The following is a 10441-nucleotide window of genomic DNA, read 5'->3' on the forward strand; positions in this document are numbered from 1 at the left end:
GGACGGCAGCGGGCACGGCTCCGAGCTGCGGCCGACAGCGCGATGTCCCCGGGCTGCGCGGGGAGCTGCGACGGGAGCGGGCGGTGAGGAGATGGGCTGGGAAACGGCCCGCGAGAACGAGAGAAAATAATCCCGAAATCTGGCGTGTACGGTCGTGATGCCCCGGTAAAGAGTAGCCCTGGAAGTAATCCAGAAATACCAATGCACCAGACTGTAAAAATAGATCGGAACAGGAAAAGATTTCTTTCCTTTGAGGGAGCGTGGAGAGGCGCGGCAGAGCGGTGCTGGCGTGTGCTTATCTCTTGGGTTACCTGTTGACAACCCTGCTTGGTTGAGCTGTTAAATATTTGTGATGCCGTGGAGCGTGGATTCATTTTCATGGCTACAGGTTTTTGTCTGAATAAATCCTTACTGTTCGAGATTTCATTAAGAATATATTTGAGTTTGGAATAGCTATGAAGAAACTAGTATGAGTATATATAAATATATATATATGTTTTTTTCTTTCAAAGACAATGTTTCAGTAGTTTTCCATCAGAAAAAATCTTGGGCAACAAAAAGAACTAGAAGGTCCAGATATGAAGGCCCCACTGACATGAATCTGAATACAGGAATATAGCTGTGCTCGTGCCAGTTCAACTGAAATCCAACTCGTGTACTTCTTAGGATCATCATTATAGCTAATGTATTGGCCTTGAAAGAGCTGTGCTTGTTTTCCAGCTCCTTTCGAAGATCTTTGTGTGATCCACAGTTTGTACCATCTCTGTGTAGCCTCGCTTCTGTAAAATGGAGATCTTGGTTTTCTTGAGACTATTTTGGAAGGTGTGTTTTTGTAATTGTTTATTGAACTGTGTGTGTGTTGTCTGTCACAACATTGCTATAGTCAGATCCGCTCACTTTTAAGAGTTAATACTGTTCTTATAGGTATAAAGCATGAAATACAAATAAAGTTTAAAAAAGCAATGATAGAATCCAAGTTTAAAAATCATTATTTTGATGATCTAAAGAGCTTAAGAACCAGCTGGTTTAATGTAGAGACTGTTAGATGTGAATTTTGCTTGTTGTGCATGCTGGCTCCAGGTATTCATTGACTCTTTTGAAAGCTTGTGCATGTCTTGTGTTGATCTGCCTGGGAGAAGAGAAGGCTCTGGGGGGACCTTGTGGCAGCCTTCCAGTACCTGAAGGAGGCTTACTGGGGAGGGACTTTTATAAGGGCAGGTAGCAACAGGATGAGGGGAAGTGGTTCTAAGTAGGAAGAGGTTAAATTTAGACTAGATATTGGGGAGAAATTCTTTACTGTGAGGGTGGTGAGACACTGGAACAGGTTGCACAGTGAAGTTGTAGATGCCTCCTCCCTGAAGGAGGTCAGGCTGGATGGGGCTTTGAGCAACCTGGTCTAGTGGGAGGTGTCCCTGCCTATAGCAGGGGGTTGGAACTAAGTGGTCTTAAAGGTCCCTTCCAACCCAAACCATTCTATGAATGCGTGTAATAGATGTAAGTTCTTTTTACCTGATCTGAACTGGCTTCTGGTTGTGTCAAGATGTTATGGATACACTGCGACACTTGTGTGCCATCTCATTATCAATAGGTATGCTGGCAGGTGATAGCAGCCTTGTTCACAGCAGCCTGCTGCTGGTCCAGGACTTGGCTGGCTGCTAAACATTTGACTTGTGTGTTGTAAGGGAGCAGCTTCCTGATGTGAGAGGATTGGAAATGCCTTGCTCAGAAGTAACTCACTGGTGCAAAGATATGGTTTGGATACCTTCTAAATGGCAGGTATTGTGGGTAGGCTGTAGTGCCTCATGAAAATCCTTTTTTTTTTTTTTTCTTCAGTTTTAAGCTGTTCATTTCTGATAAGGAGTTTAATTCCCATGTTGAAGAAAGAATCCTATTCTTCTTCCACGTGTACCTAAATAAAATGTCTATATAGGCTGACTCTGAATTGCTGAGTAGTTGTTGCTTGTACTTGGATGGGTGCCTTGGCAGGGTTAGAGATATCAAATGGATTTTTGGTTTTCTTTGTGTAGCTTCTTTTTATATAGCTCAACTGGATTCATTTCTTTCAGAGTAAATGTGTCATTGCAAAAATTATTTCCCTTGTTTGAGGGATTAACTGATCGTTGTGCTGGATTGCATGATTTTAATGTTCTGTTTGGTGTTAACTTTTTACTTTTTGTATGGATGTTTTTTTTTTTTGAGGACTAGAAATACAAGCTTGTACTGTACTGTGCTTTGGAGTTAGAAAAAATAGTCTTCTGAAGAAAACGTGGTTTCCAGGGCTGCTTTTCTTAGTTGAGCTGAAGCTGAGAAACTATAGTTTGGGGACTAGGGATAGGAGGGTGGAAATCAGGACCCTGCTCTCTGCTTTGTTCTAATTTTCCAGTTGTCATTTTAAATGTACTGACAGAATTTTCTAAAGCAAAATTAAGTAGTATTTTCATGATTATAGTAGATATTCCTAATCTTAACTTGCTTTTGGAAGAATATCAGATTAAGTAGTTCTGCCTGTTCTGTAAGGAGTTCTTGAATTAAATCCAAATTCAGATGCATGCTGTTAATCAAAATCTACAACTTATTAAGGATACTTCTGAAGGATTTCAGATGGAAAAATTACGATTGTTTTGCAAGTGGAGAAAAAAGCCTAAAATCCAAGACTGCTGTCATCTGTCCAACTTCACTGTTGTGTCAGTTGTGAAGCTGTAACTTAGAACCATCAGTGGATTTTGACTCTTTTTCCTTTTCCTAGACCGTGCAGCATGTCTCCCTTAGCAAGCACAGCTACAAGGTAGTAACTGTTACTAACCATTTTGTCCTGTTTTGTAAGCAACAGGCCCTTCATTCTGTACTTATAGCTTTCTAAACTAACAAGAGAAGGAAAAACAAAACATGATAAAACTTGACAGTCGAGTCTGAAAGACACAGGAAAATCTTTACTGACTGTAGGGATAGCAGGCAGAGTTCAGACAGTTTTCATTAGCAGGTTTCAGGTATATTCACTGTTGTTAGCAAAGATTTGTGTCTTTAGCCTTTGCTTTACTGTTATTAATAGCAGTACTTTCCTTTATGTCTGCCTTAAAGGTATTTCTGTGGTGTTACCTCTTCAGTCTTCCATCTGTTTTCTCCCCCAAATGGGTTATGTTTCAGAAGTTTGTCCTCTGTCATGCTATAAATGTTTGTATTTGGTTGGCAATATAAAATACCTTATTGAAATATAACTATGAAATATGTTACAGCGTGGAGTTAGACAGGCTTTCAAAGTACCTTAAGGATTTTTATTTTTTACGGTGGAAATACAAAACCACAGTCTGGGTTACTGAAGGCTTCCCTTCATGTTAGAGGCAATATTTTCTTAGTACTGTCAGAATGTTTCAGTATTGTTTTTTAGCAGGACAAACGAGGTTTTACTGTTGCTACCTCTGCTTTTGCTTGTTATAATAGGCTTTCTTCCAACCTTACCTTTCAGCTATGCTTTTTTAACACACTGGGTCTGAAAAGTTTGTTTTGATTCCCTGACAACAGTTCATGACATGCTTTTTCTTTTGTTAGTAAACAAAATATTTGGCTTGACAGAAATAAATGGTGAGCTATGGAGGCAGAACTGAGATAACGTTTCGACTGTAGTTTTGACTAAGCAAAAAGAAAAACACCAAAAACATCTGTTGGGCAATGTATTTCATCAAAGCACAGTACTCTTCTGCAAACTTTGCCTTATAAAAGATCTTGAGTCAGAAAATGAGAAATCAGATTATGGAATTGTACTTGAAATTATCACTTTCCTCAGAAATCGTCATCTTTGTCTGGCATAATTGTTTTCTGTTTTAGAACTCGTTTGCTCTGTCTGCTATCATCAATTTGATGACAGACAAATAACATCAAGGCTGAGTTCTACTTAAGTAAAACTCTTTTTGTATCTTACATCGCTCAGATTTGCTGAATTTGTTTTGTGTTTTTTTTCTTTGTTTTATTAGGCTTAGCTCTTTAGTAGTATAAGTAGCTAGGGACAGGTGTAGGCATGGGGTCTGTCTGGTTTTTGTAGTCAGGAGACTTCAACGATGAAAACTTGAGCCGCAGATTTAATCCCCAGGTAGCTTGTCCTCAAACTCTTGTTTCTTGAAAACAGTTTTCTCTGAGGTAGGGAGGTGGCAACATGATTTTGGGATGGTCTTATTTCTAGTAGAGAGTCCTCCATGTGGTCATTGTGGTACTTTGTGTGTGTGTCTATTGCTTTAAATAGCATCAGAAATGAGAGAATGGCACTACTGTAGGGAGGGAATGGAACCTGTGGAAGCTGAGATAAGACAACTGCTAATAATTTCCGCATCTGAAGGAGCGATCAGTGAATTTATGACTTTGATGTGTATACTCTGGATTTTCACCTGAGGTAAATGAGAAAATAACAGCAGGCAGCACCTTCATCTGTCTACAGGAAATTGTGAAGGCAATCTGACTTTGACCCCTTCTGTTAGCTTCCTGGTAGACGTTGGTGTTCAGGATGTGAGCTGTTAGGTTTGAATCTTTATGGAAGAGGTGTGTTAATTATAAAATGTATGACTGGAAAAGAACATTTCAGAACCATTTTTTAATTGCTTTCATTCCTTTATGCTTCAGCTGGGATACTGGATGCAGTTCCATAAAATCACTATTTTAACACTTGTGTCTCAAATTACCATGTGTTAAATTCCATGCACTTTGAATTATGAATTTGTGACTTGGTTCTTTGTTCTTTCTAACATAGCCTGAGCCATGGTTAAATGGAATACCTGTTATTGTACAATACTCACAGAATCCAGACAGCTGTCAGGCAGGACCTTGTGTCTGGTCTTATAGTGGCATTGCCAGAGGAAACTACCGTTGCAAATGTTGGGGTTGTGGGCAACTACTAGAAATTAGCTGGTAGTATTTCAGAACAAGAATCAAGTCTTTGAAGGGAAGGAAAACTATTTTTGATGATACCGTGCTTAGGCAGCCTTTATTTTGTAGACATTCTCTGCTTTTGGATTACTGAGTATTGTTTTCAGGTATAACTGAGCAGAGAACAATAGAATGAGGTTCTGATTTGAACGTGCATGCATTTTTTTCTGTTTTTTGATGTTAGAAATGCCCACATAATAAAATGTGAGATTTGTTAAAAAGATTAGCAGGCCTTTTTTGCACACTTACCTTCCCCTTCTAAACAGAGAAGCTATGTATGCATTTGCTTATTGTAGCCAGATGTGTTTTGAGATTTGGATTACTATTCAATACACCTTGAACATGTTGTTTATTGAAACGAATGATGAATTTAGAAAATGAGCAGCTCTTTTAGAGTTAAGTGACGTTTGTGCTTTTCTTTGGGGAGATTGGTACGAAAGGAAAAGCTTTTCTTTCACCTCCTTTGCCCCCCTGGTATAAATTATAGAGCCAGTTTTCTTCTTTTTGAAAACAAGATTACCTTTGCTCTGTGTATCTAGTAGGCTTACTAAATATGTGTATGGGAAAGTTTCAAATTTCTGGATTGTAATAGCTGCCAGTGTTAAATGAGATCTGTACTGTAGTGACACTGCGTCTAAAATACTTCAGCAGGTGCTGAAAAAAGTCCCTGATCCATGAAACTTCAGCCCAAAGAGATGCAGTGCACAGAAGCTTCTGTTCAGCACAGACCTATGGATTGCATGGCCCTGGGCTGCCAATATTTGTGCAAATTTTTGGTGATAAAGTGAATTCCTTCTTTGTCTCAGGCCTGCAACGCAGCATGCACGGGCAGGCATCTGGTATTCAGGGAGTCATCGTGGTGGTACTTGCAGTAATAAGATTAGAGCTAAATCTTTGGACTGCCAAAAGTACTAGTTGCTGTTGTGTTTGAGACATTAGCAGATTTGAAGGTCTTTATCCCTCTAAGGCTGAATGCAAACTGAGTAGCAGTAGGGGTGGCCACCTCGACCGTGCTGCTGCCGTCCCCTGCATGGGAGGGCTGAGCCTAGTGGTGGAAAAGTCATCTGGTGTCTTTGCTTAGCTGGCCTGGTTTGAATCTATTAATGGAAGCAATTGCTGCCTACTGTAGTGAAATGCCAGCTGCTGCAGCAGCGCTGTGCGGGTTCTGTTGCTTAATTGCGTAATTCCTTGTATTTTGGTTAACAGCTGCAGAGTGTGGCATAGGCTCTATGGAAGTGTGAGAGCGTTGGCTGCGGGCAGAGAATTTTATGTGCTCAGTAAGCACAGCGTATGAAGAGAAAGCCCCTACTGAGCATCAGTTTTGGCTGCAGGGGTTGGTAGTAAGCTAACTTGAGATCTGAAGCACCACAGCAGCTGGAGCAGTCATGCTGCTGCCTAGAAGTAGTGCTGTGTTTCTTTTTACAAGAGAATTGAGAAGGCCTGTAAGCTTGTTTAATCAGCATGTGACATACGTTGATATGAAGGTGATCGTCAGAGCTTGAGGTCTGCTGGAGCTTGAGCTTTGTGTGCAATATCTTTGTGATGCTTCTGTGTCATATGGTGGGTAATGGGAGCAGAGGTAGGAGGTCGGCACGTTAACAAGCAGGTTAAAAATCAGAAAAATATGCTGACAGGAGTTAGAAATCAATGCTACAAGCTCATGATATCTGTGCTGGTGAAGAGTAAGACTTAGATGAGCTATTTCCAATAGCATGGGAGGATGTCCCTTTATTTCATCTCCCATTTTTTGTAGAACAGTGAGTGGATGCCTTTCTGAAGTTGTTGTGCTTCATTAGTGTTAATTAACCTCTGCAGTTCTGGTTTTATTTTAAACTCAACTATCAAAAATATTTTTTCTGAAGGAGGTAAGCCTCATAATCTAATGAAATTCATAACTGTCTCCTGTACTAAAAAATTCCTTAGTCATCAGCCTCAACTTTTAATTTGGCATTGTGTTGTGTTCTAAGCAGACATCCTTAAACATGTATGCGCCTACTAAATATCACCCTGTAGTAACCTTTGTTCTCAATGAAGTCGGATTTACCTCAACCATTCTTTTGGCAGATTAAGCCATGAATATATTTTGCAGCTTACTGTACTGGACCTTGTCTAGAGGCACATCAGCTCAGCAGTGGAAAGGTGTCTGAAACATTTGTGTGCCTGTGTTAAGCGTATAGCAAACTTCCCAGTTAAACCTCTGTTGTATCTTTGGCTTCGGGTAGGTGCTTGTGTCTCTGTTCATGTTCAGTAGCAGCATGGCTAGGAAGCTTGTGCTGGCTTACGCTGAGGTTTGTGGCGTCACTGCATCTTCTTTTTGCAGTTTGTGTATTCCAAGAATTCTAAGTATTTTGTAAATGTGAATCAAAGCAGCTGCTGTGGCTGGAATGGCGTGCTTATCCGTGAGTGCATTTACAACACAAGGACATTGATATGTTAAAAATAGATTGTGAGCTTTATAGAAAAGTGTAGTGTGCTATTGCCCAAATAATAGCCTTTGTTTTGCAAATACCTTACTGAAACTATTGATGTTTAATACTTCTTTCTTAAAATTAATTCTAGAGAACATTTTAGATTTGCAAATAAAATGGAAAAAAAATGATTGGTTGTGATGATGGAAGGGAAAGTTCAGAAAATGAATGCATTTATACAGTGACCAGCATTCCTTGCTGTGTAACTTTTAATACTTGTTTTGTTGAATTGTTGTTTCAAATACGATTTGACTTTGTGATTCATAAGCTCGGACTTCTTTTACAGTAGACAAACTTTTGCTGAAGATAATTCAATGGAGTGTTCTGTTGCAGCTGATGGAAGCTTTCTACTGGCCACCCTGCTGTATAGCCCTCAGTGTTGGTAGCTGTTGGTGTGAATTTATATATACAGTGTGATGCAAGTTTGCAGGACTCCAGACTTGTGTTGGCTCAGTAGTGCCACCTTCCCAAATGATGCAAATCTTAAGCATTTTGATGGTTTTTTCCTATCATAGCTGTTGTCCTTCCCTATTTTGAGATGTTTCTGAATTTCCTTTAGACTTTTGTTTTCAGAGAGTTTCATCTAATGAAGTCAGATTGAAACAAAAACCAGTTGTGTTGGGAAAATAACGCTTCTGTATGCAGCTGAAGAGCTTAATATATTGCTCACGTGTCCTCTGAATGCTTAGCAAGCAGTAGCTGTGTTTGATTACTTTGCACTTATGGAGTGGGGTAAGAGCAGAGAGTCCTGCACACTGCTGCACTGTATTGGTATTTGAAGGTGTTTCTGAAGGCTCTGTCAGAAGTCTATTGTGCAGCTGGTTTTCAGGTTTTGCCATTTCACAGCTTGTTATTGTGACCACGGTGGCTATGCTGTTCTGGAACAAATGGTCTGGGGAACTATCTGGCATTTTCTGTAGAGCTCGTCACATTTAAGGAGAACTTGGAATAGTTCTTCTTCTGGTGTAAGCAAGCCTTGTTGCTGCTGAACCTGCATTCTTGATTGGAGTGCCTTTGAGAAATGCTGCTTCAGTGCGGTCACAGAAACAGACACATTAGGAAGTGCGAAAGATGGCTTCCTGAGTGGATGAGCTGCTGACATGACAGAAGACAGGGAAGGCTATTTGGGGACTAGGGCTGGAAGGCTAATGGAAGGTGTAGAATGAGACGCCTAGCAGTACTACCAACCTCCTCAAAGTGTATTCTGGGGGAGCTGGGAGAACCAACAACAAAAAATCCCGTAAACTTTCTTCCTCACAGCTGAAAATGTATATGAGAAACTGTTTTCTGATTTCTGTGAGTAAATGCTGCATTCTTCACAGAATCACAGAGTGGCACAGGTTGGAAGGGACCTCAAGGATCACGCATCTCCAGCCCCCTGCCACATTCAGGGCCACCAACCTCCCCATTTAATACCAGCCCAGGCTGCACAGGGCCCCATCCAACCTGGCCTTGAACACCTCCAGGGACGGGGCATCCACAACCTCTCTGGGCAGCTGTTCCAGCACCTCACCATCTCTTGGTAAAGAACTTCTCCCTGACACCCAACCTAGATCTTCCCTCCTTCAACTTAACACCCTTTCTCTTTGTCCTGCTGTTACCTACCCTTTCAAAGGGTTGATTCTTCTTGTGTGTTCTGGTTGAGATCCAAGATGAAAACCAAAAGGGAAAAACTGTTGTTGTAAACAGATCATTGAAGACTAGGCAGAGCTTACCATGCACTGTGCTTTTGAAGAGCATCCAAGTCCTTTGCGTTTTTGAGATGTTTATAACACTGTAGCTAATTCCATGTTTTTCTGGTTTTCAGTGTATAATTGCAAAATTTTCAACAGTCATTTTATTTACAGCTTATGATATTAAATGTCAGTCATTACTCAATCTACAGAAATTGACTAGGAAGTAACATATGTCCATCAGTAAAACAATGACAGCGCTTTGAAAATGTGGCATTCAAGAAGGATGCAGCTGTCCTTCAATGGAGAACAGTGTCTTCAATTTTTAGTCAATTCGGTAGGTGTTCTGTTCCTCCCAGCTCCATGTCTTGACTTCCCCCTTGCTGTCAGAAGTGCTGTGTTGAAGGAAACAAACGTCTGACTTCTCCATGGTAAAAGCTGGGTGTTAACTCATGCCAATTCTGTTTTAAAATGCTGAAGATGAGTGCTGAACCTAGATAGGCATCAGTGTAATCTCTCCCTTTTAGTCTAACTGTTGTTTAGGGTAGGTGCATCCTCTAAATTAGCTTTTGGAATTTCAGTTTTGCAGATGTGAATGTAGCAATGGGAGGGAGAGAAGCTTTTTTTTTTTCTCTTCAGAAAATGAAGATGTGCAAGCTCTGTTCCCTTTCCATAATCTATCCTTCTAAGCTCACACGTGTATGCTACACCATGTTTCTTGAAACCTTATTTGAGGTTTCAGTGTCAGCTGGTTGTTAAAGAATGACATCTTGCAACTTTGTGCTAGTTTAAATGCAGAATGTGCAGATCCATGGTGTTTTGCTGGCCAAATGCCCGCAGTGTTTTGCTATTCTGGTATGTTTTCTGAGCTATTTAATCTGTGTGCTCTTTGCCGTGGTATTGGTTGCTATTTGAGAATTTGTTGGGAAAAAAAAATGGCAGAAACTTGTGGCCTGTATGCAAGGCACTCGGATGTTTTGAAAAGGCTCTTGTACTCCTGACTAATAGGTGAAATGAGTTTTATAGAAATCCCAGTTTCTTAGAGTGGAATTAAAGTTCTTACACTCTTCTCAAGGTAGCTCCACCTTCATGATGGGTCAGAGAAGGCACTTATAAAAGAAGGAAAATAGAAATGTCAGTGATAACAGTTCTTACGTGGGAAAAGGGCACTGTCACCAAGTTGGATTAGATTAGGAAGATGCAGGGTTTTTTCTTAAGTAGCAGGTATGTTGAAGATTCACTATTAATGGAGAGGAAAGGATGTTGTGTGTGTTAATTGCTTTTCTCTGATTAGAAAACTTACGATACCTTTAAAAACAGTTTTACTACTTTTTTTCCCCCTCCCTATGGTTGTTTCTCCATGTGAAGCAGATCAGGTCTTTGCCACGG

This window comes from Meleagris gallopavo, chromosome 3 (genome assembly GCF_000146605.3).
Source record: "Meleagris gallopavo isolate NT-WF06-2002-E0010 breed Aviagen turkey brand Nicholas breeding stock chromosome 3, Turkey_5.1, whole genome shotgun sequence".
Classification (NCBI taxonomy): domain Eukaryota; kingdom Metazoa; phylum Chordata; class Aves; order Galliformes; family Phasianidae; genus Meleagris; species Meleagris gallopavo.